The sequence below is a fragment of the Drosophila takahashii genome, chromosome 2R, assembly GCF_030179915.1.
Source record: "Drosophila takahashii strain IR98-3 E-12201 chromosome 2R, DtakHiC1v2, whole genome shotgun sequence".
In the NCBI taxonomy this organism is placed as follows: domain Eukaryota; kingdom Metazoa; phylum Arthropoda; class Insecta; order Diptera; family Drosophilidae; genus Drosophila; species Drosophila takahashii.
Window position 1 is genome coordinate 3,392,015 of NC_091679.1, and position 27,047 is coordinate 3,419,061.

The following is a 27,047-nucleotide window of genomic DNA, read 5'->3' on the forward strand; positions in this document are numbered from 1 at the left end:
TTAGCGAACCTACTGGACCAAAAAGAAGTAGAAACCCTCCTGTTAGTGTAATTTGCACTCTCCTAATTTGACGAAACTCTTGTATTATCCCTCTTTTTCTCATCTCACTTTCCCGCTCTCTATTATAGCTGTAATTTCACTCTCTTTGAACCTCTCTAAACTTCTTATAGACTTTTGGGTGCTATTCTCATTTTTCATATTTTATTTTATTTTCTTTAATTTTCATTTATTAGTTCTTATCTGTTGTGAGGAGTTAAATAACTCCGCACAAATAAACACAAGAAATACATGGAGAACTAGATTACATGGTGGAAATGCAAACCATGGTAAGACCGCTCGGGTATAGTCCGGAGAAAATACTCGAAATCATAAGGGAAAACAGCACACCAGACCTAAGAATTTCCCTCCGAGCATACAAAGTCGACAACCTGGAAGCCCTCATGATCCTGGCCGACGAGTACGAAGAACTGGAAAAAGAGCGGGAAGCGTTCTCCCATGAGAACAAATTCAGCAGGACAAAGACAGCATTCCCGGAACAGGTCACGGCAGAAGGTGCGACGACAACGCTAGACAAGACATTCCAGCCACCAACCAGCGGATCCGACCGAACTTACTCCACCAAGGACATCCGATCAGCACCCTATGGAGACCACCGATCACAACTCAGAGGTCACAAGGCACAGGCAGAGCCGAAGCCCACATCAATGATCCACAAGAGGCCTGTCGCAAATGTGGAGGACACGGCCATTGGGCACGAGGTTGCCGCAACCGGCGGATATTGTTCTGCTGGATATGCGGAAAAGTCGGAGTGAGATGCATGGAATGCTGCCAGAGAGCGGGAAATGGCCAGCGATCCCAGCCGCAGAGAGGCGAGCGGGGGTCGCACACGGATACCTCTCCAATCTAACTGGCAGGCTAATCGAAGAGGAGCAGCAGTTGTCCGCAGCGGTGACGATTGGTGGGAACTCGTACAAAGCCACAATCGACACCGGGGCAACAGCTAGCTTTATCAGCGAAGAGCTGGCGGACAATCTGGCTGCTCTGGGAAAGATTACACGAACGAGACGGCAAGTTAGGTTGGCAGACGGAAGGTACAGCGAAGTAGGCGCGCAGCTCGAGGTAGAAGTCGAATTCGGCAACAAACGACTGACCATGAGCCTGCTGATATTACCAGGGGTAGTAGACGCATTGGTGCTGGGATGGAACTTTCTCACACAAGTGGGAGCTGAGATAAAGTGCGCAGGTCACGAAATCCGCACGGATGGCTGGAGGAAAAATTGTCGGTGGCTGTTGTTCAAGAAAACCGCGAGGAAGGAAACATCGAGCAATTTCTAGAAGCAGAGCTGGCAGAATTCCGAGCCATGAGCGGAACTTCGAACGTGGCCGAGCACCAGATCACCATGAAGGACGACAAACCCATAAAACAAAGATACTGCCCTAAGAACCCCAAAGTTCAAGGGGAGATCAATGCAAAGGTGGACGAACTTCTGGAAATGGGTTTCATAGAACACTCGAAAAGCCCGTATAGCTCTCCCATAGTGATGGTGAAGAAAAAAACCGGCAAGTGGAGATTGTGCGTCGACTTCCGACAGATAAACGCAAAATCGGTGAAGGACGCGTACCCAATGCCACGTATCAACTACATCCTGGACCAACTACGAGAAGCACGCTATATCAGCAGCCTGGACTTAAAGGATGGATACTGGCAGATTCCGCTGGAGGAAGCAAGCAGAAAGTTCACGGCGTTCACGGTGCCAGGAAAGGGGCTCTTCCAATGGAGAGTGATGCCATTCGGATTACACTCGGCATCTGCAACGTTTCAACGGGCCTTGGACCAAGTGATTGGACCAGAGATGTCTCCTCATGCGTTTGCCTATCAGGACGACATAATCGTCATCGGACGCACTCAGCAAGAACACAAGGACAATCTTAGAGAAGTGTTTCGGCGTCTGAAGGAGGCGAACCTGAGAATAAACCCCGAGAAGTGTCAATTTTTCAAAAAGGAGCTGCTGTACCTGGGACATTGAGTTACAAGCCAAGGAATTGGCACAGACCCAGAGAAGGTTGCTGCCATAGCCCAGTTAGAACCACCTGCAACCGTCCGCGAGCTAAGGCAATACCTGGGAGTGGCATCGTGGTACCGACGATTTGTACCGGACTTCGCACGCATCGTTAAGCCGCTCAACGACATACTTCTCAAGGGCGTGAAATGGGTGTGGACGCAAGACCATCAACAGGCATTCGAGGAGGTGAAGGCGAGGCTGGTAACTGACCCAGTGCTAGCATGTCCAGATTTTGGAAGAACATTCATCCTGCAAACGGACGCCAGCGACTACGGCATAGGGGCGATTCTGACACAGAACACGGAACACGGCGAGAAAGTTATCTCATACTCCAGTCGAACGTTAAACGGAGCCGAGAAAAACTATTCGACAACGGAAAAAGAGTGCTTGGCCATTGTCTGGGCAATTCTTTGTAACAAAATTTAATTTTGCTTACAAAAGAAAAGTTTCTTCATTTAAAATAATTCTGCCTGATACACATTTTTCCCGTGCTTTAAATCCTGCACTATGGCCAGTTAATACGATTGTTCACGAGTTTGATCGGAAAGAACCAGCTATAAATACAAATCCGTCAGTTCCAAAAAACTAGATTTTGTATTACATTATCAAAATGTCCGTGGCCTTCTCAGTAAGCTGTCCAGATTGCATACTGACAGTGCTGCTTTTGATCCCAGCGATATTGCTTTTACTGAGACTTGGCTTAATCCAACGGTATCTGATAATGAAATACTTACCAATAATTTTTTCCTCTATAGACGTGACCGTCCCTCTAAACGAGGTGGGGGTGTCCTAATCGCAGTAAAGTCTGAAATATCATCCCAAGTTGTATCCATTCCCAGCTACTCCTACCAGCTACCCCACACTGACGCCATTTTCAATCCTCTAATTGATGAAGCAGAAGTTCTACGTAGCCTATCCACGATTAAATTATCATTCTCTGCGGGTCCTGATATGGTTCCAAGCTGTGTCCTCAAACATTGCGCCATACCACTTGCAGTTCCATTAACTATGATTTTTCATAAGTCGATTGCTACTGGCACATTTCCATCTATGTGGAAAGAATCCTTTCTTATTCCGCTACATAAAAAAGGTAGTAAATCTGATATCAGCAACTATCGCGGCATAGCCAAACTTAGTGCTATTCCTAAGCTCTTTGAAAAACTTATTTGCGATCAACTGCAGCACCAGTGTCGCTCCTTAATATCCTCTAAGCAGCATGGTTTCACAAAGTGCCGGTCTACAACAACTAACCTGCTTGAGTTTACGACCTTCATTAGTCAAGGCTTTAAATCCACAATGCAAACTGATGTTATCTTTACTGACTTTAGTAAAGCCTTTGATTCGGTCAACCACGAGCTACTGCTCCACAAGCTCCTCCTCCTCGGATTTCCTCCAACTCTACTGACATGGCTTCGTTCTTATTTAACAAATCGTACCCAAAAGGTCCAGTACAACAGCATTTATTCAAAAGCTGTTTCCGTATATTCGGGTGTACCACAAGGCAGTCACCTCGGTCCTTTACTATTTGGCTTATTTATCAACGATCTTCCTCAAGTAATTGAGTTCTCCAAAGTACTTATGTTTGCGGATGATGTCAAGTTGTGTATGCATCTGACCTCACCTAGTTCCTACATGCAGCTCCAGCTCGACTTAAATAACCTTCAATCCTGGTGCCTAGTCAACAAGCTACTGCTCAATCCTGATAAATGTAAATCCATGTCATTTTATCGATCCAATCCATATATTTGTACATACTCAATAGATCACTCTGCACTTGAACGCATTGATACTGTTCTTGATCTTGGTGTCCTATTTGACCACAAGATTTGTTTTAATAGCCACGTCAGTACCATCTCCAATAAAGCTAAATGCTTATTAGCTTTCATAAAACGCTGGTCTAAGGAATTTGATGACCCTTTCACCACTAAGCTCCTTTACGTCTCTCTAATTCGTCCTACACTTGAGTACTGCTCCAGTGTTTGGTCTCCACAATATGAGCACTATCAAAATATGATAGAATCCGTCCAAAAGCAATTTCTCCTTTTTGCACTACGAGGCTTAAACTGGGAGGAGGGACGCCGTTTGCCATCTTATAGAGACAGGTTGCGCCTCTTGGATCTACCTACCTTAAAGGATCGTCGGACCTGTTATGGTGTGATATTACTTCACAAACTCATCACTGGCGCCGTCGACTCAGTTGATCTGTTAGCCACCCTCAATTGGAACGTTCCTTGCAGAGCTACTCGCAGATTCCGTCCATTAGCACTTCCTGTGTGCAGGTCAAACTACTCCCGTTTCGACCCCTTCCGAATCCTATGTGATAACTATAATGAACTTTATCACCTCATATCCTATGAGTGCTCTGCCAAGGCTAATTCGCTAAAAGTCATTGCGTTCCTTTCTACATCGACTTAATTAGTTCTCCTACTTATTGTTTTTTTTTACATTTATGATATTTTTATGCTATGTATATAATTTTAAGTCTTTTGAGCAGTACATTGCTTTAAATAAACAAATACAAATACAAATACAATTCGAAAACTAAGGCCCTACCTGGAAGGCTACCACTTCAAGGTGGTAACGGATCACATGGCACTGAAATGGTTGAACAGCATTGAAAGCCCATCCGGAAGAATCGCCAGGTGGGCCCTTGAGTTGCAACAATACGAGTTTGAGATTGCGTACAGAAAGGGCCAATTGAACGTGGTAGCCGACGCACTGTCCAGACAGCCGATGCCGGAAACCCTCCGGAGAGCAAAAGAATTGGTGCCAAATACGGAATGCAACTGGATCAGAGACATGCGTGAGAAAATAGACGCTCAGCCGCAGAAATTCACAGAATACGTGTTTGATGGCGAAACGCTGTATAGGCGGATCCCACACAGAGCTGGCAACGAAGATGTGGTGGCCTGGAAGCTATGCGTCCCTACAGATCTAAGGGAAACGGTCCTACAAGAAAATCACGACTCCCTAGCGGCCGGCCATGTAGGAAGCCGGAGGACGATTGCCCGTCTAGCTGCCAGATACTACTGGCCAGGAATGCAAAGGGACGCAAGAGCATACGTTCGGAAATGCGAAGAGTGCCTAAAATATAAACCTAATCAGAGACAAGCGGCGGGGAAAATGCTGACTCAAATCCCGGAAGAACCATGGGCAACTGTGTGCGCGGATTTTGTCGGCCCGCTGCCAAGATCGAAACACGGTAACCAAATGTTGTTGGTGCTAATCGACCGGTTCTCAAAATGGACAGAATTGGTGCCATTACGAACCGCAACAGCAGAAACCCTGCAAAAGGCGTTTAGAGAACGAATAATCGCCCGGTTCGGAGTTCCGAAAGTGGTGATTACGGACAACGGGGTTCAGTTTGCCAGTCGGGCATTTAAGAAGTTTCTTCACGACATGGGAATAGAACAACAATTCACGGCACCATACACTCCTCAAGAAAATCCCACCGAGCGCGCGAACCGAACCGTAAAAACCATGATCGCACAGTTTGCCGGACAAAATCAAAGGAACTGGGATGAAAAATGGCCAGAAATAATGCTAGCAGTGAACTCAAGCGTATCCGAGTCCACAGGATACTCGCCGTCCTTTCTGACGCAGGGCAGAGAACCACGGTTGCCAAACGCGTTGTATGATAGAGAAACACTGGGCACAGGAAGACAGACAGAGTCACCAGAAGGGAACGCTGAAAAACTAAAGGAAATCTTCGAAGTAGTCCGACGAAATTTAGAGAAGGCAGCGCAGGATCAAGCCAGACACTACAACCTCAGAAGGAGACAGTGGAATCAACGGATCGGCGACATCGTCTGGGCCAAGGAGCACCATCTATCTAAAGCGGCAGAAGGTTTCGCGGCCAAACTAGCGCCAAGATATGATGGTCCATATCAGGTGGTCGATTTTGTATCCCCCGTAATCTGCAAAATTCGCCACCAGAGAAACAAGAAGGAACGCACCGTGCATATCAGCGATCTAAAGCAACAATAAATATGCAGGAGAAAAGATTGAGGACAGAGATACGAGAGGGTCTCAAGAAGCAGAAGGATCGGGATTACAAGAAGCCGTTTAATCGTCAGGACAAGCCGGAGTCAACGGACAGGGGATGTGGACAGACGAAAAGATCGTTTAATCGTCAAGCGAATGCAGAACCACCAGAGTCCAAGTCCGCATTGGACAGTAGCATCCGTTTAATCGTCAGACAAAAGTCGGAGTCAACGGAGCACGACACACACGAGCAAGGACTCTGATCATGCCAGCACACACCTAAGTCAACGACGAACAAGGATCGGGATTACAAAAAGCCGTTCAATCGTCAGGACAAGCCGGAGTCAACGGAAAGGGGAGGTGGACAGACAGAACGGTCTCGCAAATGAAGACTTGACAGATCCCAAACCGTATGGGGCAGAGGCAACCGTTTCTGCGTCAGGCCAAAAGCCGGAGTCAACGGAGCGTACAACCAATGGAAAGGGACTCTATCAAAGAAAGCATTCACCAGACCTACGAAACGATCACGATGGAAACAGGCGGATAACGACGGAACACATGTCACCGAGGAAAGGGGAGAGACGGTACGGGGTACCGTAAAACTAGAGAACACGCGCCAGTGGCGGCCGCCACAAGTCAACTGAAGAGACCAAGCCAAAAGGAAAGGTCTAGGAATCGGCAAATGGCGGCGCTAGACACGCAGAGTTAAGAGAAAGCGGGACCCCAAAGAGAAGACATGAGCCGCCAAGAGAACCACTAGGGATATAACGGTACGGCCCAAAAGGGAATCCTCAAAACCGAGGCTTCATGGTAAAGGAAACAGCGAGGGAGCGGGCAAACCAAATCAAGAAGCCAACATGAGTACCCGAATTACGAGAGCAGCAGCGAGGAAGCAGGCCGCGCTTCAGCGAGGTCCTGAAGGACCCGTCGCGGAGCAAGGAAGGTCGGAGGATAGGCCGCTGCCTATCTTCCGGCCCACCCAAACCCCGCGGCGCGGTGCCGAGGACGATGGAGCTCGCTCGGAGCCCGAGCCGGTGGTCTCCACGGAGGAGAGCGACGTGGAGTGGGCCGAAGACCCGGTCAAGGAGAGGCGAGAGTGGCGCCTAAAAAGGGCCAGGGATCCGGCGATCGACGAAATCCCGCCGGGACACACCCGAACCTTTAAGGGTGCGGCGAAGAGGCCAAGGGGAAGAGGCAGCACCTCGATGGAGATGGCCGAGGCAAGGGTGAAAATGCTGAGGGACGAGGTCGAACGGATGCGGACGATGAGGGCCCTATACGATGACCGTAGAGCGGTCGAAGGGGACCTTCAGACGGCGGATCGCGAATGGAGGCGGATGAAGCAGGCCGCCCACGAAATCACTATACAGGAGGCATACCGCCGCAAGCTAGAAGAGAAGGCCCGGAAGGAAGCGGAAGAGGCTGAGGAGGCCAAGAGGAAGGCAGCAGCAGAGCAGGCGAAGCAACAAGAGGAGCAGGCGAAGCGGCAAGCGGAGCAGGCGAAGCAGCAAGAGGAGCAGGCAAGACAGCGAGAGGAGCAGCAAGCGGACCAGCATCACGACGACGAGTGGCAACGACGGCTTCAAAGGTGGGAGGAGGAGGAACGTCAGCTATGGACAAGCGAGGTCCTGGTGGATGCAGTGCCCCTAATCACTGAAGGGATGCCAGAGATTCCGCCAACCCCCAGATACGGCGGCATCGAGGAAGACGACCGAGGACCCGATGCCCCGAACCTCGCGCTCCAATGCGATGGGTGGTTCACCCACCAATCCCCGAGACCACAACTCCAAGATTGGCCGGAACTACCACCAACCCCCCGCCCGCAAGAGTGGCCGGAGGATGTCGCTCAGAACCTGGAGCCCAACCCCACAATGCAAAGCCACCCGGAGGTGGAAACCCCACACCCACCCAAGTGGATTCCGGCCCGACCGCCTACGCCCCGGCATAGCCAAGAGGTCCGGGAGGAGGAGCCGGAGGATCCCTCCGAGGACGAGGTGCCAAGACCAGGAGGCGGAGAGGAGCAGTGGCAACACTGCCGGACGGAGATCCCGCAGGCCCACGTTGCGCATGCGCTTAATGCGTTTGTGGCCGGCGGAGTCCAGTGGCGGCAGCACACCGTCACATGGACATGGCCAATCGGCAACGAGGAGGCCCCACAGGATGCGGAGACCCCAGCACAGGACCCGCCGAAGACGAATCCACGGGATCCGAGGGTGCGCCGAGACTTCGCCGACTGGGCACCGCCGACGCCAGAGACTGGGGGAAGCCCAGAGGGACAGGTCCTAGAGAAGGGGCCATGGATATGGCCGACTCCCGGCAACCAGAGGCCCAAACTCCAACGTCAGGTTTCCGCTCCGGAGGCACGCGGCCCAGTGGTCCGACCCGCGCTGGTGCGTATGGCATCCCGGACAGAGGGCGGATCCTGGCAGGACATCTCCAAGGACGAGTGGCCAGCAGACCTGTTGGAGCAGCCGGTAGTCAAGGATGCCATACGAAGAGGAGGCCGACGCTGTGTGATGGCGGAGATAGGCGTGAGGAAGTTCCGGATTCGTCTGGCGGCTTCGGGCCAAGTTAGCGTGCGTAGGTTTGAGTGCTGACCATTGCGCAGAATAAAAAAAAACCTGAAAACTAACACACACGGAAGCACTGACACTGGGTCTTAAAGACGGGTACAAAACTGGCACAAACACGTAAAATAATAACACCAGAAAAGCGGGGGAGTGTATATTGAAAAAGGGCAGTTCATCTGAAAAGGGAAAACAAAGGCTAATCAGTTGGACGGCAAAAGGAAAGTCACAAACTCACATGTACATTAAAAGCGTGGGCGAGGGTAGCGGCTGAAACGGGGGGGCGGGGGAACGGCGATCATGGCGGCTGCCAATTCCCTCTTCCAGGTCGTCTCTCTTTGCAACACCACTCTCAGGCGGGGGCCACGGTCCAAGGGCGAGTCAAGGGCAACGGGGGGCTGTAAGAGAAATGGGATGAGAGAAATGGGAAATGGGGAAAGAAAGAGAAAACTTACCAGCAGAGATTTTCTCCTCGTCACCATGTGCTTAGGGAAGGGGGCGCCAGCGATATATGGCGGTCGATTGGCACTATCGTGTAACAGCCGATCGATGGGCACGAAACAATGGAAATATCGGCATATGGAGGGTCACTCTAATAAACATCGCGATGCGCCCAAGGCGATATCGATAGGCGAGTCATGTTATCGATCGCAAGAGATTTGTGTGACCAGGACGAGCTACCGAAGACCGCGAATCATACTAGAGCGGGATATTTAAATTTCAACGGCAACAGTAGGAATCAAGAAATGTTGCATCAACGAGGGAGCATCGTGGGAGAAAATCGTGACAGACGGATCGGCGCAGTCTAACTCAAAAAGAAGCTGTAGGCGTCGATGGAAGGATCGGGAAGACTCATGGGCAACGAGGATACACAGGATAAAAGCCGGAGAGGAACAACGAGAATTCTTACGTCTGTGGGGAAAACATCTGAGGGGGGACTAAATCAAGAAGAAGAATGAATGGACTCAAAGGCTACACAGGATACACAGGATGACAGCCGGAGAGGAGGAACAAGCTCACTTTTGTCACCCGAAGGAAGGGGGGAATGTGAGGAGTTAAATAACTCCGCACAAATAAACACAAGAAATACATGGAGAACTACATGGAGACCGGCCGCACTTTGGACTTTAGTGTAGTGCCGTGTGCAGAGGGCGAAAGGTCGAACGGTAAACCATGCACTTTGGACCCTGAGGTCGAGAGTTGGAGAGAGAGTTGGGAGAGTATCAACCCAGAGAGAGAGAGAGCAAAGAGAGGCGTCAGAGCGAGACGGCACTAGCCTGAGGGAGAGACGAGAGGGCGCAGGCGTGCCGTGAGCAAGGAATTAACGGTACAGCGCCGCACTTTGTACCCTAGAGTGGTGCCGTGCGCAGAGGGCGAAAGGTCGAACGGTAAAACCGTGCACTTTGGACCCTGAATTGGAGAGATGAAAAGGAGAGGCCGAGGATTAACGGGACCCGGAGGCCTATATAAGCGGGCCCTGCGCTGGAGTCGGGACCAGTCATCGAGCATCAAATCGCGAGTGAACAACGTCTAGTAAAGTCAAAGTCAAGGAGAAATAGCCGTGAAAAACCAGCAAGGAGCAAGATCGCTACGTCAAAACGTTCGGGACCAAGCAAGTCTCCGAATTGCGACACAGGTAGCTGAGGTCCTTCAAGGCAACGCACGGCTAAGTCTGCAGAACATCAAGGTTGGCCGTAGTACCGACCATTACGACCATATCGGCTGTGATACCGATTAGTCCGGCTAAGTTGGCTGTAATACCGACTGGTCCGACTACATTGGCTGTGATACCGATTGGTCTGACTATATTGGCTGTGGTACCAATTAGTCCGGCTAAGTTGGCTGTATTACCGACTAGTCCGACTACATTGGCTGTAATACCGATTAGTCCCGCTGCGTCGGCCGTAGTACCGATCAGTTGAGCAGAACGTGGGCAGACTTAGCACGGGCATCCCGACCAGCAGCGTGTGGGCACGAGCAGCGGACTTCAAGGGAGCAACGCAGGACAACGCAGCAACGAGTCGCCCAGGACATCGACGAGGACCAGCATCCAGGGACCGTGCCGAGAACCAGGCATTAGGTACGATCGCACCAGCCAGGAGGGAAGGTTAGGGTGGAACGTTCGTCTTTCTCTGGGCGTTTGCTACAGGGACTGCTGGCGTAAACCGGCCGTAGTACCGGAGCGTCAAAGGAAACTGAGTAGGCGTCTGGCGGGACCGGCCGGGACAGAGCAAGGGACAGGAGACTGCGGCTGGCAGGACGAAGGTCTTGCGAGCGTGGTGCCTGTTCACCCTAGTCTGAGAACGGTGACGCTTTCCCTAAGCCCAACGACCCAACTCCACGCCCTCGTCGACGAGTGGCAGCGAGAGTACCTGGATCATCCCGGAGCATCCCGGAGCACCTGCAGCGAGGAACCACCGAGCGGAGTCGCAGGAGCATCGTCAGCACGAGTCACAACAATTATTGTAACCCTGAGCCGTAAATAAACGCCTCTTTGAACCGAGTTCTGAAGTGTTTTACTGTCAACCGGGCGGTCACGTTTATATAAATTTGGTGGGACGAACACACAAATCTACTGAGCTAGCCGCACGATCTTCGTAGCGAGCAAATCACAAAAAAAAATCAGTTCGTTACACTGTTCAATGAAAAAGTGTATTCTTTCTTCTTCACCTAATGAAGATTTTATCGTCTGCTGGTTCTGCGAAACGATCATGCATGTTAAATGTGCAGGATTTAATGGCAGAATTAGAGACTTTCTTGAGCAGCATGCCGGTCTCATGTGGGCATGTAAGTCCTGGAGGAAATTGGTAAGTGAGATGACCAGCTTTATGAGGCAGACTCGAGATGGCCTTTTAAATCTTTCGGGTGCTATTAAAAAGCTCAATGAAGGGTTTGATTCCGTTTATTCCCAATTTAGTAATAAAAAATTACTAAGCGAGTCGCCCAAACGCAAAAAGGCAAGCTCAACGGCAGTAAATAAAGTTGTGGCATCTACCCCAAATCCGAGCCTGGTAACTGCAGCAATTTATGTTGGCTCAGCAACTGGGTCAATGAATAACGCTGGGTCCGGTGGTGTCCCTGTTTCAGGAAGTCATGTTGTGAAAAAATCTTCAGAGCCGGCGGAGTTACCAAATTCGGGGCCGACCGTACCCATAGGTACAGTAGGTACCGTTTCTGGTTCGCAGCCCAGTGAGGTTCAGACTGCTGCTGGGGGCGCACTATGGGCAAAAAATTCAAAAGTGAGGCATTTTTAAATTTTTTTGTTCTTCAGTATTACATAAATGACCTTCTGTGGTTATTTACAATACTTAAAGGAACCTAAAATCCATTTTCAAAGAATTTTATTTGGCGTTTTTCGCTATTTTTTCCCTTAAGAAATTCGAAAGTTTGAAATAGGGTCACACGTTTACAAAAAGGGACGAAAAACTTTGTAGTTTTTACACCTCGATTTCTTTGGCTATTGTAAGCCAACCAAAAAAGTTTAAATATGGATACAAAGAGTGAAGGATTGTTAAATAAATTATAAACACTGAATGTTTATTATATGTGTTTTTGTCCATTTGCTTAATGTGTTGTCGCTTAGTTTTTAGATGACAATTCTTTTGCAAACTATGAACGGAATCGAATTAAGCGATAGTCAGCACACAATAGTCAAAAAAAAATTAAGCAGATTGTTGCCTTTCTTAGTCGTAATTTGCCAAAATGTCATAGAATAATAGACCGATTCAAGGAAAAACATTCCCTGCGGCTTTCGTCGAACATGAAGATTTCATTTTTGGAAAAGGGCTTGCCAAGCGACAAACCTGGTCGCAAATGCCTAACTTCTAATGAGGCAGGACCACGATTAAAGCGTAAGGTCGCATCTCAATTGGCGAATGAAAAAGAAAATTCGATGCCATTGCTTTTGCATGGTGCTTCTATTTGGCAAAAAATATCAAACAAGAAGATACTTAAGTTTTGTTGCGAAAGGCGTTAAATATGAAATATTTATTAACAAATACATTTTTTTTATATCCTTGCCTTTAAAAGTAAATATGCGGCGTTGGCGGTTAATGGAGACTTGGTCCCATTCAAAATTTAACAAAAACAGAAATTGTATTACAGTTACCAACACAAATAACATTTTCTTTAAATCCTTGCCTTCAAATGTATATATGCGGCGTGGGCGTAGGATGAAGATGTGGTCCGATTCAAAAAGCAACAAAAACCGAAATTACATCTTAGCCTTAAAAGTATATAACAAAAATTTTAGATTTGTATCTTTAAAACTGGAGTTTATGCCTCAAAGACTGAATATTTGCCCATAGTGGGGCGTAAGAAACTTTCAGCTGTTCCACATAGGAAGCAATTATTTGTTTCTAGGATCACTCCAGATACCAAATCTGAAGATGTTTTGGAATTTATACGAGAAAAATTCCCATCCGAGGACATTGCAGTGGAACAATTTCGATTTTCGTACGCCCGCAGGATATATTAAAATATTTGCTCCGCCTGATGTGTTTAATGTACTACTTTCTGAAAGCTTTAAGCTTAATGATGATTTGATAATCAAAGAATTTGTTCCAAATAAACCTAGAACAAATAACAGACTTCCCACTGTGCCTAATAAACGGCTTTCTACTGTGCCAAATAACAGGCCTTCCACTGTGCCAAAAAACTAATAAGTTTATTTTTGGCTTATCAAAATGTTAGAGGCCTAAATATGAAGCTATCAAAGCTTAATGCTGACTCCTCTGCATTTACTGAAGATAATTTGGCTTTCACAGAAAGATGGCTGAAACCAGAGATAACCGACTCTGTCAAACAACTTAAATACCTACAGAACTACAGAACTGACTCAATAATTTATGAGCAACATCTATCTGCTATTAAAACTATTATATACTCTTTTTCCAACAGAGAGCTTTTGATTGTTTTGGGTAACGTCAATCTCCCTGATATTTCTTGGCTCCCTCCTACTGACTCACTTATCGCTATTCCCTTACTCGCCTATGTTTTTGTGGATGGCCTTTCTTAATTAACGGTACAGCAAGTTAGCTTTATACGAAATTCATTAAATAGACAATTAGATCTTGTGTTTGTACCAGAAGACCGATACCACCCAACTATGGAATTGACAGTTTGCCTACCCTACCTTGATACCACCTCTCCTTTAGTTTCTCCAACTTAAATGAGATGCTTTCGGAAATGTGACTATAATAAACTTAACTTAATGATTTCGCAATATAATTGGACAGATCTTTATAACTGTGTGGACATCGAAAGTGCAACTGAACTTTTCTATAGCGTTCTAAACACTTTTTTTAATGAATGCGTTCCTGATAGGCTTCCTCCAAAGCCGAACACGCCCCCCTGGTTGACAAATGCGCTGCAAAGACTTTAAAATCTTAAAACAAACATTTATTAAAAGTATAAAAAATCGGGTTAGCCATTCGATTTTTTGAAATATGTAATGGCTCGATCGGATTTTAATGTTCTTAACAGTCATTGCTATTCTATGTCTTTAAATCGTTGTAAATTTAAATTTACAAATGATCCGAAGCAGTTTTATAGCTTTGTTAACGCCAAGCGTAAGTCATCAGCTTTGCCTTCATCGGTTCGTTTTAACTCAATGAAGTCATCGACTGACTCTAAAATTGCTGATTTATTTGCCGACTTTTAAAAATTTCAATATTTCGGAAAAGTAAAAATGCAGTTTTATTGTGTTTATCAATACCTATCGAAATGTTGAAGATTTTTTTGAAATTTTTTAGATCGGACCATTCGTTAAAAAGTTACGGCGGATCAAAGATTTTATTTGCACCTCCTTTGCACTCCCTTTAGCTGAGTAACAGGTATCTAATAGTCGGGGCACCCGACTAAAGCGTTCTCTCTTGTTTTCCCTTTAATTACCGAAAGTTCTCTCTTAAGAGATTCAACAAAAACAACGCCAACTTATTCTCCCGGCCGTGATGGACTTCATGGGTGTGTGCAAACCTATTCTTAAACTCTTTCATTTGTCTATTTCATCATCAGTTTTTCCAACAATCTGGAAGGACTCTGTTATTCCACTTCACAAGAAGGATGCAAAGGCGGAGGCCCAGAATTATAGAAGTATTTATAAATTGTCGGCAATTCCAAAAGCTTTTTCAAATCTCATTTGCAACATTTATGTTCCTCGCTAATATCACCGTGTCAGCATGGTTTTGTTAAGCGAAGATCGACCACCACCAATCTTCTTGAATTGTCATCTATTGTAATAAATGGTTTTAAGAATAAAATGCAGACTGACGTAATATATACAGATTTTAGTAAGGTCTTTGACTCTGTTAACCACTCTCTCCTTTTATTCAAATTAGATCAGCTGGGGTTTCCATGTAATCTATTAACTTGGATTTCAAGTTACTTGAATAGTAGGACTCAGAGGGTTATATTTAAGAGCGCTGCTTCTCAGATGATTTACGTGACATCTGGAGTTCCTCAAGGTAGTCATTTAGGCCCTTTGCTGTTTACTTTGTTTATTAACGATCTTCCCTCTATCGTAGCTCATTCTCGTGTACTAATGTACGCTGACGATGTTAAGCTTTGTTTATCATATAAAGATGTAGGGTCGGGTTTCAACTTACAGTCAGATATTGATTGTTTTCAGGGATGGTGTAAGTACAACCTTTTAAATCTGAACTGCCTTATATGCAACGTTATGACGTTTTATAGGGGTACTCCTACGTTTATTAGTTATTCTCTTCAAACTACACCACTCGACCGTATATATTCAATTAACGATTTAGGTGTTCTTCTCGACCCAAAACTTAAACATCCAGGGACCGTGCCGAGAACCAGGCATTAGGTACGATCGCACCAGCCAGGAGGGAAGGTTAGGGTGGAACGTTCGTCTTTCTCTGGGCGTTTGCTACAGGGACTGCTGGCGTAAACCGGCCGTAGTACCGGAGCGTCAAAGGAAACTGAGTAGGCGTCTGGCGGGACCGGCCGGGACAGAGCAAGGGACAGGAGACTGCGGCTGGCAGGACGAAGGTCTTGCGAGCGTGGTGCCTGTTCACCCTAGTCTGAGAACGGTGACGCTTTCCCTAAGCCCAACGACCCAACTCCACGCCCTCGTCGACGAGTGGCAGCGAGAGTACCTGGATCATCCCGGAGCATCCCGGAGCACCTGCAGCGAGGAACCACCGAGCGGAGTCGCAGGAGCATCGTCAGCACGAGTCACAACAATTATTGTAACCCTGAGCCGTAAATAAACGCCTCTTTGAACCGAGTTCTGAAGTGTTTTACTGTCAACCGGGCGGTCACGTTTATATAAATTTGGTGGGACGAACACACAAATCTACTGAGCTAGCCGCACGATCTTCGTAGCGAGCAAATCACAAAAAAAAATCAGTTCGTTACACTGTTCAATGAAAAAGTGTATTCTTTCTTCTTCACCTAATGAAGATTTTATCGTCTGCTGGTTCTGCGAAACGATCATGCATGTTAAATGTGCAGGATTTAATGGCAGAATTAGAGACTTTCTTGAGCAGCGTGCCGGTCTCATGTGGGCATGTAAGTCCTGGAGGAAATTGGTAAGTGAGATGACCAGCTTTATGAGGCAGACTCGAGATGGCCTTTTAAATCTTTCGGGTGCTATTAAAAAGCTCAATGAAGGGTTTGATTCCGTTTATTCCCAATTTAGTAATAAAAAATTACTAAGCGAGTCGCCCAAACGCAAAAAGGCAAGCTCAACGGCAGTAAATAAAGTTGTGGCATCTACCCCAAATCCGAGCCTGGTAACTGCAGCAATTTATGTTGGCTCAGCAACTGGGTCAATGAATAACGCTGGGTCCGGTGGTGTCCCTGTTTCAGGAAGTCATGTTGTGAAAAAATCTTCAGAGCCGGCGGAGTTACCAAATTCGGGGCCGACCGTACCCATAGGTACAGTAGGTACCGTTTCTGGTTCGCAGCCCAGTGAGGTTCAGACTGCTGCTGGGGGCGCACTATGGGCAAAAAATTCAAAAGTGAGGCATTTTTAATTTTTTTTGTTCTTCAGTATTACATAAATGACCTTCTGTGGTTATTTACAATACTTAAAGGAACCTAAAATCCATTTTCAAAGAATTTTATTTGGCGTTTTTCGCTATTTTTTCCCTTAAGAAATTCGAAAGTTTGAAATAGGGTCACACGTTTACAAAAAGGGACGAAAAACTTTGTAGTTTTTACACCTCGATTTCTTTGGCTATTGTAAGCCAACCAAAAAAGTTTAAATATGGATACAAAGAGTGAAGGATTGTTAAATAAATTATAAACACTGAATGTTTATTATATGTGTTTTTGTCCATTTGCTTAATGTGTTGTCGCTTAGTTTTTAGATGACAATTCTTTTGCAAACTATGAACGGAATCGAATTAAGCGATAGTCAGCACACAATAGTCAAAAAAAAATTAAGCAGATTGTTGCCTTTCTTAGTCGTAATTTGCCAAAATGTCATAGAATAATAGACCGATTCAAGGAAAAACATTCCCTGCGGCTTTCGTCGAACATGAAGATTTCATTTTTGGAAAAGGGCTTGCCAAGCGACAAACCTGGTCGCAAATGCCTAACTTCTAATGAGGCAGGACCACGATTAAAGCGTAAGGTCGCATCTCAATTGGCGAATGAAAAAGAAAATTCGATGCCATTGCTTTTGCATGGTGCTTCTATTTGGCAAAAAATATCAAACAAGAAGATACTTAAGTTTTGTTGCGAAAGGCGTTAAATATGAAATATTTATTAACAAATACATTTTTTTTATATCCTTGCCTTTAAAAGTAAATATGCGGCGTTGGCGGTTAATGGAGACTTGGTCCCATTCAAAATTTAACAAAAACAGAAATTGTATTACAGTTACCAACACAAATAACATTTTCTTTAAATCCTTGCCTTCAAATGTATATATGCGGCGTGGGCGTAGGATGAAGATGTGGTCCGATTCAAAAAGCAACAAAAACCGAAATTACATCTTAGCCTTAAAAGTATATAACAAAAATTTTAGATTTGTATCTTTAAAACTGGAGTTTATGCCTCAAAGACTGAATATTTGCCCATAGTGGGGCGTAAGAAACTTTCAGCTGTTCCACATAGGAAGCAATTATTTGTTTCTAGGATCACTCCAGATACCAAATCTGAAGATGTTTTGGAATTTATACGAGAAAAATTCCCATCCGAGGACATTGCAGTGGAACAATTTCGATTTTCGTACGCCCGCAGGATATATTAAAATATTTGCTCCGCCTGATGTGTTTAATGTACTACTTTCTGAAAGCTTTAAGCTTAATGATGATTTGATAATCAAAGAATTTGTTCCAAATAAACCTAGAACAAATAACAGGCTTCCCACTGTGCCTAATAAACGGCTTTCTACTGTGCCAAATAACAGGCCTTCCACTGTGCCAAAAAACTAATAAGTTTATTTTTGGCTTATCAAAATGTTAGAGGCCTAAATATGAAGCTATCAAAGCTTAATGCTGACTCCTCTGCATTTACTGAAGATAATTTGGCTTTCACAGAAAGATGGCTGAAACCAGAGATAACCGACTCTGTCAAACAACTTAAATACCTACAGAACTACAGAACTGACTCAATAATTTATGAGCAACATCTATCTGCTATTAAAACTATTATATACTCTTTTTCCAACAGAGAGCTTTTGATTGTTTTGGGTAACGTCAATCTCCCTGATATTTCTTGGCTCCCTCCTACTGACTCACTTATCGCTATTCCCTTACTCGCCTATGTTTTTGTGGATGGCCTTTCTTAATTAACGGTACAGCAAGTTAGCTTTATACGAAATTCATTAAATAGACAATTAGATCTTGTGTTTGTACCAGAAGACCGATACCACCCAACTATGGAATTGACAGTTTGCCTACCCTACCTTGATACCACCTCTCCTTTAGTTTCTCCAACTTAAATGAGATGCTTTCGGAAATGTGACTATAATAAACTTAACTTAATGATTTCGCAATATAATTGGACAGATCTTTATAACTGTGTGGACATCGAAAGTGCAACTGAACTTTTCTATAGCGTTCTAAACACTTTTTTTAATGAATGCGTTCCTGATAGGCTTCCTCCAAAGCCGAACACGCCCCCCTGGTTGACAAATGCGCTGCAAAGACTTTAAAATCTTAAAACAAACATTTATTAAAAGTATAAAAAATCGGGTTAGCCATTCGATTTTTTGAAATATGTAATGGCTCGATCGGATTTTAATGTTCTTAACAGTCATTGCTATTCTATGTCTTTAAATCGTTGTAAATTTAAATTTACAAATGATCCGAAGCAGTTTTATAGCTTTGTTAACGCCAAGCGTAAGTCATCAGCTTTGCCTTCATCGGTTCGTTTTAACTCAATGAAGTCATCGACTGACTCTAAAATTGCTGATTTATTTGCCGACTTTTAAAAATTTCAATATTTCGGAAAAGTAAAAATGCAGTTTTATTGTGTTTATCAATACCTATCGAAATGTTGAAGATTTTTTTGAAATTTTTTAGATCGGACCATTCGTTAAAAAGTTACGGCGGATCAAAGATTTTATTTGCACCTCCTTTGCACTCCCTTTAGCTGAGTAACAGGTATCTAATAGTCGGGGCACCCGACTAAAGCGTTCTCTCTTGTTTTCCCTTTAATTACCGAAAGTTCTCTCTTAAGAGATTCAACAAAAACAACGCCAACTTATTCTCCCGGCCGTGATGGACTTCATGGGTGTGTGCAAACCTATTCTTAAACTCTTTCATTTGTCTATTTCATCATCAGTTTTTCCAACAATCTGGAAGGACTCTGTTATTCCACTTCACAAGAAGGATGCAAAGGCGGAGGCCCAGAATTATAGAAGTATTTATAAATTGTCGGCAATTCCAAAAGCTTTTTCAAATCTCATTTGCAACATTTATGTTCCTCGCTAATATCACCGTGTCAGCATGGTTTTGTTAAGCGAAGATCGACCACCACCAATCTTCTTGAATTGTCATCTATTGTAATAAATGGTTTTAAGAATAAAATGCAGACTGACGTAATATATACAGATTTTAGTAAGGTCTTTGACTCTGTTAACCACTCTCTCCTTTTATTCAAATTAGATCAGCTGGGGTTTCCATGTAATCTATTAACTTGGATTTCAAGTTACTTGAATAGTAGGACTCAGAGGGTTATATTTAAGAGCGCTGCTTCTCAGATGATTTACGTGACATCTGGAGTTCCTCAAGGTAGTCATTTAGGCCCTTTGCTGTTTACTTTGTTTATTAACGATCTTCCCTCTATCGTAGCTCATTCTCGTGTACTAATGTACGCTGACGATGTTAAGCTTTGTTTATCATATAAAGATGTAGGGTCGGGTTTCAACTTACAGTCAGATATTGATTGTTTTCAGGGATGGTGTAAGTACAACCTTTTAAATCTGAACTGCCTTATATGCAACGTTATGACGTTTTATAGGGGTACTCCTACGTTTATTAGTTATTCTCTTCAAACTACACCACTCGACCGTATATATTCAATTAACGATTTAGGTGTTCTTCTCGACCCAAAACTTAAATTTGATTGCCACATAATGGCCACTGTCAATAAAGCTATGAGTGTTTTTGGGTTTATAAAGCGTTGGTCAAAGGAATTTGATGACCCTTATACAACCAGATTATTATTTACCTCCCTTGTCCGTCCTATTTTGGAATATTGTTCTTCAGTTTGGAGTCCACAATATCAAGTGCACATCGACCGTATTGAGTCGGTACAAAAAAAATTTCTCCTTTTTGCCCTTCGTAGTTTGAACTGGGATCAAAACGTAAGGCTACCTCCCTACCAGAATAGATTACTATTGCTTAATTTACCTACACATGAAAACCGTAGAATAATGCTAGGTACTATTGTGAGGTATTGGAATACCGCACAAGAATAAAGACCGGGGACAGTACCTAAATACGGGGAACGGTACCTAAATACGGGGAACGGTACCTAAATACAGGGAACAGTACCTAAGGGAACGAGGCGGTACCTCTAGACGGGGAACCGCTTGATTGTTCCAGTCCGAGGATGGAGGGAAAGGCCGTTAGAAGACGCTGGGGAAAAGGAGAGTCAAGTGGGATGGCGGACGACGAGCAATGGTGAAGGAGCGGAGAGCCGGGCAGCGTCGAGCCGAACGGCGTCGGGAATCAGCGAGATTTGTAACCTTATAAGGGCATGGAAAGGGCCCAAGCGCGGCGGACCCAAGTTTGTTACCTTATTTGGTCATGAAAAAGCCAAAGACGATGGCGACCCGTTAATCGGGACCAGCGGCGATACCATTGGTGGAGGATCACGTGATGGAAAGTTACCCGGCAGAAGATGGCGGCGGGCCGGGTATATAAGGAGGGCCGTGGCGGCCGGAGGGTCTCTTAGTGCGCAGGCGCGAGTCAGTGTATGATCGGTGAAGTGAAGTGGAAATCATCAGGACGAGGAGTTCTGAAACCCAGCGGCGGCAAGGAGATCGAGTGCGGTACGGCGTAGACGAAGACGCGTCCACGGAGTAGGCGGAACAGCCCAGGAGACGATTGATTCAACGGAGCCAACAGGCCCTGCCCGGAGGAACCCCTATCAGCCCAGTCCGGCCACCGAAGGCCTCACCCAAGCCGAGTCGGGGAACCGGCGAACCGCGGGATCGGACAGTGACCAAGCTGTGCGCGCTAGCTGCCCAGTCGAGCGTTTCCGCCGACGAAGGCTGGCGAGTGTCCCAGCCAGCGGAGGCACTGACGATCGAGTTGGTCAAGGCGGCTCAATCGGGGCTTAGGACGGTGTCCTAGCGGACCGGTCAGAGCGAACGCACGGGGACGGCGACACCGGAGTGGACCCCTGGAGGAAGAACGGAGTGACGGGAACTACGGGGCGCGGAAAGTTGTGTAACGGGCAAGGAATAAGCGGAAATAAAGGCATTATCGTGAATTGGATATTCTTGTGTTCTTATTCGGGGTACTGCCACGTGTATAAATTCGTGGACCGAATCCCATCCAATCCCCTGAGCTAGCTCAGCCAACCCGGGGCAATCAGGGATCGTTACACTGGCGCCCAACGTGGATAGTACACCCGAATAGTACCAATAACAAGAGAAACCAATAAAGTCAACCCGCAAAAATGGTTCCAGGATGGGTCTGGGGACTAAGAAAGGAAGATCTCCAAAAATACGGAGAAGAATTCACAGTCAAGCTAACTGGACTCGTGGACGAGATGAGGAAACAGTTCGGCGAGTGGGTGGAAACACACAGTAATGATCCGGAACACATAGAACGATTAAACGAACTAGCAAAACTGCACCAGCGAACATCCCCAGGAAAAAACGCAGAACCAAAAGGTGAGATAGCAGCTACAGACCCCATAACAATAAAAGTTCCACCCAAACCAAACTATCGGCTGCCCGAAACCCCCAGAGATTACTCAAAAGTAGCAAAACAAGTAAGGGAGTGGGGATTCAAATTCGACGGAACAGGAAAGGCCCTCGAGTTCCTAGAACAGGTAGAATGGTCGGCGGACACTTATGGACTGGACAAAGACCTAATCCCTCGAGCAATGCCAGAACTTTTGTCAGGGATGGCATTAAAATGGTATGTAGCAAATAATGAACACTGGGATCGATGGACGGAATTTATAGACAGCTTCCAAGTTTATTTCCTTCCGAGGGACTATTTTCAAAAACTCAGGGGTGAGGTAAATCGAAGAAGGCAGAGAGTGGGAGAACGATTCAAAGTTTATATGGTGGAGATGCAGACATTAATGCGACCGCTTCTTTATTCAACAGAGGATCAGCTCAAAACCATATTAGAGAAAAGCCTTCCGGATTTTAGGGCATATGCCAGGCCATTCCAATGCGATAACCTATTACAGCTAATGAAATTAGCAGACGAATTCGAAGAGCTCGAAAGGGACAGGGAAAAAATACGACAGGAAGCAAGGACTCGCCCGAGATTCATGGCGGCGGAGGTACAATACCAGCCAACACCAGAAGAGTGCTGGCGGCTCCAAGAAAGTTACTCACAAGGCCCACAACCGGCACCGAGGGCCGGTAACGGATTCGTAAACAACCCGATGATGGCTTGCAGACGCTGTGGGCAAGACGGACACTTTGCCCGCGAATGCCAGAACGCTTGGTTAGAGTACTGCTGGCAGTGCGGAAGAATCGGCGTGAGTACATGGCGTTGCTGCAAAGCGAGGGGAAACGCATTCCGACCCCGTCCATTGAGGGAGCAGCGGCGGTCGGAACAAGAACACCCTCAAAACTGATTGGAAGCCTGAAAGACGAAGGCACCCACCTGTCAGCTACGGTGGAAATCGGTGGGACAGCGTATAAAGCAACGGTGGATACGGGAGCAACTGGGAGCTTTATAAGCGAGAGCCTCGCGAAACTAATCGGTACGGTGGCAAAAAGGAAAGGAATAAAACGGCAAGTACGTCTGGCAGACGGGAAAAATACAGGTATATCAGAACAAATCGAAACAAAAATCACCTTTGGAAAAGAAAGCCACGGGATAAGACTGCTAATCCTACCAGGAATAATCGACGATTTGGTGTTAGGATGGGATTTTCTGAGAACAATGGGACTGCGGTTTGAATGTGCAGGTCTGGGAGTAAAAATAGTACCACGGTCGAGGAATGGGGGGTGGTTGGAGGAACGACTATCGGGGGCAGTCATACACGAGAATCCACTAACAGACGATCCAGCAATAAAACAGTTCTTGAACGAGGAACTGGAAGCGTTCAGTAAACTCTCAGGAACGTCCCACATAGCTCAACATCATATAAAGATGACCGATCCAAGACCGATAAAACAGAGGTATTTTCCCAAAAACCCCAAAATGCAGGCGGAAATTAATAAATTAGTAGACGAGCTCATAGAGAAAGGCTGCATCGAACCGTCGAAAAGCCCACACAGCGCCCCGATAGTGATGGTGAAAAAGAAGACGGGAAAATGGCGGCTATGTGTAGACTTTAGGCAGCTGAATAGCAGATCGGAAAACGACGCCTACCCACTACCAAGAATGAATCACATTCTCGAACAGCTACGAGAGGCGACATATATAAGCAGCCTTGACCTGAAAGACTGGCAGATTCCGATGGAGTCAGAAAGTAGACCACTAACGGCATTCACGGTACCTGGAAGGGGGCTGTTTCAGTGGAGGGTAATGCCTTTTGGGTTACATTCGGCACCGGCAACGTTCCAACGAGCATTGGATCAAGTTATAGGACCCTAAATGATGCCACACGCGTTTGCATACCTAGACGATATAATCGTAATAGGGAGAACATTGGTATACCCAGAGAAATGCGATTTCTTTAAGAAAGACCTGAAGTATTTAGGGCACAGGGTAACCGATCAGGGCATTCGGACGGACCCTGATAAAGTAGCAGCGATCGCCGAATTAAAACCGCCAGCAAACACGAAAGAGTTGAGGCAGTATCTTGGGGTGGCCTCATGGTACAGACGGTTCGTGCCAGAATTCGCAACAACAGTACACGCGTTAACGACCCTGCTAAAGAAAGGAGCAAAGTGGGAATGGTCCAAAGAACACCAAGAGGCATTTGAAACGGTCAAAGAAAAACTAATATCCGATCCAGTGCTAGCATGCCCAGATTTTAACCGAAAGTTCGTACTTCAAACAGATGCGAGCGATGTGGGACTAGGAGCGATTCTCACACAATCGGCCGAGAAAGGGGAACGGAATGCAAGCAGGACATTGAACGCAGTCGAGAGGAACTAATCCGCCACGGAGAAGGAGTGCTAAGCCATCGTATGGGCAATCAGGAAAATGAGACCGTACATAGAAGGATACAAGTTCACGGTCATAATGGACCACATGGCACTCAAATGGCTAAACTCGATCGAGAGTCCGACAGGCAGAATTGCGAGATGGGCCCTCGAGCTGCAACAACGGATTTTCTAGAAGATGCGGGAAACATTTACAGACATATTCCCCAGCGAGCTGGAAAAGAAGATGTAATAGCTTGGATAATGTGCGTACCGACGGCATTGAGAAGCAGGGTACTACAGGAAAACCATGACGCAGTGACAGCGGGCCACACGGGAGCACGGAGAACGATAGCCCGAATCTCCGCGAGATCTTTCTGGCCGGGACTTCAAAGGGACGTACGAAACTATGTCTCGAAATGCGAAACCTGTCAGAAATATAAGCCGAGTCAGCTAAAGGCAGCGGGCAAGATGCTCTCGCAAGTCCCAGAGGAACCCTGGGCAACGGTCTGTGCAGACTTTGTCGGGCCACTACCAAGATCAATCCATGGCAACACGATGGTACTAGTTATGATGGACAGATACTCAAAATGGACAGAGTTAATAGCTCTACGAGCGGCAACAACGGCAGCTGTACAGAAGGCAGTTAGAGAAAGGATACTATCCAGGTTCGGGGTACCGAAAATAATGATAACGGATAATGGTACACAATTTACAAGCAAAGGATTCAAGAGATTTCTGGATGAATTAGGGGTGCGACACCAGCTAACTGCACCATATACGCCACAGGAAAACCCAACGGAAAGAGTGAATCGCACAGCGAAAACCATGATCGCTCAATACACGGGAAAGGACCAACGTAGATGGGACGAGTGCTTGCCGGAGGTAATGCTTGCGATTAACTCTAGCACATCCGGATCCACGGGGTACTCGCCAGCATTCATTATCCAAGGACGAGAACCCAGGCTACCTAAAGCATTGTTCGATGAAAACGCCTGGGGCACAGGCCAAGAGGTGGAAACGCCAACGGAAAACGCGACGAAACTAAAGGAGATATACACACTGGCAAGAAGAAACATGGAGCAAGCCGCACAGGAGCAAGCAAGACATTACAACCTGAGAAGAAGACTATGGAAGCCTAACGTGGGAGACTGGGTTCTGATCAAAGAGCACCAGTTGTCCAAAGCGGTGGAGGGATTCGCGGTAAAACTAGCACCACGGTATGGGGGCCCGTACAGAATCACCGGGTTCATATCCCCGGTGATCTGCGAGTTACAAGAGGAAGGAAACAAACGGAAAAAAAGGGCCCACATCAACGAAATGAAATTGTGGAACGCAGACGTCCAGGAAGAAGACCACATCGAACCAGCGGGGGAGCAGGTGGCCAACGCCGGAAAGCAGCCAATCGGAAGATCGGAGGAGCAGGTGCCCATCACCAAGGAACAGCCAACCCAAAACGACAACAACATCAAGGAAGGGGAAGGCTCCGAGGAGCAGATGAGCAGCAAGATCCAAAATAATACAGGAAATGAAGAGGCGGGTGCAGCAATTGTCGCAGACCAGCGGGACCAGCCGAAGGAATCCATAATCCTAGCCGGTGGAACGGGAAACGGAAGCAGGAGATCTAAAAGGATAGCCCTGCGGGAGGGAAAGGGGAAAGAATAATAACACAAGGAACGGCGCATAGCACCGGCATATACAGAATGTATTAATACCGGCGGAGAATACATGTATAATATTATTGGCAATGATATCCAAAAAAAAAGGAAAGGAGACCCGGGCCAGATCCAAAACGAAAGAACCATCGAGCCTATCCTGGAAGAAAAACAAAGTCAAAATTAGTACCGAGTCAAAATACTGGGAGGAGGTGGAGAGTACCGAAGCAGGAGCAGATTGGCATCGAGCATCACTGGCCACCACACAGATGCAGGGGAACGGAGCCTGCATGTAAACGAACCTACATGGGAGAGCGGGTGGGGAAAAGAACAAAGATAAGTACGCAAGGTTAAAATATGAGAGACAAAAGCCGAACTTACGGGTAACGGGATCATACGAAGAAGGCGACCAACAGCTTCAATGCCGTCGCGGAGCTTCCAACTCATTCACTTGAATTTGAACAGGCAGTGAGAATGGAAGGAGAATCAGCGACAACCAGCGGGAGACGGCAGCGAGCAGCACGTGGTCGGGGACCACGTGTAGGAACGCGGCTGCCGTTCCTGTATCCCAGGAGGGACACCCGAGTCCGCCGAAGGGCACCACCGCGCAGGCTCCGCAGCCCGGTACTGCAACTGTTGGCTTCGCCGCTAGTCTCACCCCGAGCAACCGGGACTGGGCCCGAGTCGGACGACAGTCGACGGTGGATGTACCCGGATAGTCCGTCGGTGGGGTGGGATAGCGGCGACAGCGGCAGCAATTTCTCCGACTGGGCTGCTGGCTGCCCGAAAACGTATGATCCGACAGGCGGCCCGGAGCCGGTGGCGTGCATCACGGGGTGGGCCAAGGGACCCTGGTCGGACGAGCACGACACGGGAGATGGCGACGCAGACGGCGGAACGAGCGGCGACGAGTCGACCGGCGGCGAGATGACCGGCGACGCAGACGGCGATTCGACCGGCGGCGGCGGAGATGACGGCAAGGAGCACGGGTCAGCCACGTAGCGACCACCGAGAGCGCCGACACCACGGGGGCACCCGCTGTCCGAGTCGGAGGAAGAGGTGATCG

At 46.7% G+C, this 27,047-nt stretch overlaps 1 protein-coding gene and 1 long non-coding RNA gene across 4 annotated transcripts in view; both read right to left on the minus strand.

Moving 5' to 3' along the window:
* The window catches only part of LOC138912460 (inactive dipeptidyl peptidase 10), a 591,726-nt gene that overhangs the window by 39,414 nt on the left and 525,265 nt on the right, over positions 1 to 27,047 (minus strand). The window lies entirely within an intron of this gene.
* LOC138912267 (uncharacterized) lies at positions 8,762 to 9,115 on the minus strand. The gene is made up of 3 exons (XR_011417784.1): positions 9,070 to 9,115; positions 8,853 to 9,012; positions 8,762 to 8,793 (listed from the first exon to the last, which is right to left on the minus strand). It is a non-coding gene; the product is annotated as an uncharacterized lncRNA (long non-coding RNA).